This window comes from Elephantulus edwardii, unplaced genomic scaffold (genome assembly GCF_000299155.1).
Source record: "Elephantulus edwardii isolate Elephantulus edwardi_28Jun2011 unplaced genomic scaffold, EleEdw1.0 scaffold00032, whole genome shotgun sequence".
In the NCBI taxonomy this organism is placed as follows: domain Eukaryota; kingdom Metazoa; phylum Chordata; class Mammalia; order Macroscelidea; family Macroscelididae; genus Elephantulus; species Elephantulus edwardii.
Genome location: NW_006399782.1, coordinates 2866610 through 2868070, shown reverse-complemented (window position 1 = coordinate 2868070; position 1461 = coordinate 2866610). Strand labels below are relative to the sequence as shown.

At 46.8% G+C, this 1461-nt stretch overlaps 1 pseudogene; it reads left to right on the top strand.

The window, feature by feature from the left end:
• The window catches only part of LOC102862912, a 4151-nt pseudogene extending 2697 nt beyond the window's left edge, over positions 1–1454 (top strand).
• Positions 1455–1461: the final 7 nt, after the last annotated feature.

Below are 1461 nucleotides of genomic sequence, written 5' to 3'. Positions count from 1 at the left end.
TTTCAAGTGACTCGACGGCACATAACAACTGTTCACAAAATTCTGTGTGCCCATAATCCTCTTTTTTCTCTTCTCCATCTTCCCAGTTTCCGTGAAGTCGCAGCCATGAAGGTCGAGCTGTGCAGTTTCAGTGGGTACAAGATCTACCCCGGGCATGGGAGGCACTACGCCAGGACCAATAGGAAGGTATTCCAGTTTCTTAGTGCAAAATGTGAGTACGCTTTCCTTTCCAAAAGGAATCCACGTCAGATAAATTGGACTGTCCTCTACAGAAGGAATCACAAAAAGGGCTAATCAGAAGGAATTCAAAAGAACCCACCGTGCTGTCAAATTCCAAAGGGCCATCACTGTTGCATCTCTTGCTGATATAATGGCCAAGAGGAATCAAAAGCCTGAAGTTAGAAAGACTCAATAAGAACAGGCTATCAGGGCTGCCAAGGAAGCAAAAAAGGCTAAACAAGCACCTAAAAAGACCGCAATGGCTGCTAATACGGCTCCCATGAAAGCAGTGCCTAAACAAAAGATTGTGAAGCCTGTGAAAGTTTCTATTCCCCGAGTTTGTGGAAAACGCTAAGTTGGCACATGAGACTTAAATAAAGATTCAATTTAAAAAAAAATTCTGTGCAAGCTCAGCTTGGAGGGTGATCTGTCCACATCCCCAAGCACATACGGGTCAGTCAAAGCATACACCAACTTGGATGAGGAGTGGAATGCTTTGAACATTGAAACAGCCATCAAAGGTGTGAATGAGGTCACCATCACCAACATTTTGACCAACCACAGCAATGAACAGAGACAGAATATTGTTTCCGCCTACCAGAGAAAGATCAAAAAGGTACTTACATCAGCACTGAAGTCAGCCTTATCTGGCCACCTGAAGACAGTGATTTGGGGCCTATCAAAAACATCTCTGAGGTGAAAGTCTCCAAGAAGGGCTAGGAATTGATGAGGACTCCCTCCTCGACATGATCTGCTCCAGGACCAACCAGGAGCTGCAGGAAATCAACAGAGCCTACAAGGAAATGTATAGACCCATCTGGAGAAGGACATTGTTTTGGACACAACCGAGGACTTCCGCAAGCTGATGGTTGCCCTCACCAAGGGCAGAAGAGCAGAAGATGGCTCCTTCATTGACCAAGACATCCAGGAGCTGTATGATGCTGGTGAAGAGGAAAGGAATTGATGTGCCCAAGCAGGTCAGCATCATGACAGAGCGGAGTGTGTGCCACCAGCAGAAAGTGTTTGAAAGGCACAAGAGCGACCCGCTGGAGAGCATCAAGAAGGCAGTCAAAGGAGATTTGGAAAATGCCTCCCTGAACCTGGTCCAGTGTGTCCAGAACAAGCCCTTGGGCTTTGCTGATCAACTGTATGACTCCATGGAGGGCAGGGGAACTCGGGGTGAGATCCTGATAAGGATCATGGTCTCCCGCAGTGAAGCGGGCATGTTGAAAATTAGATCTG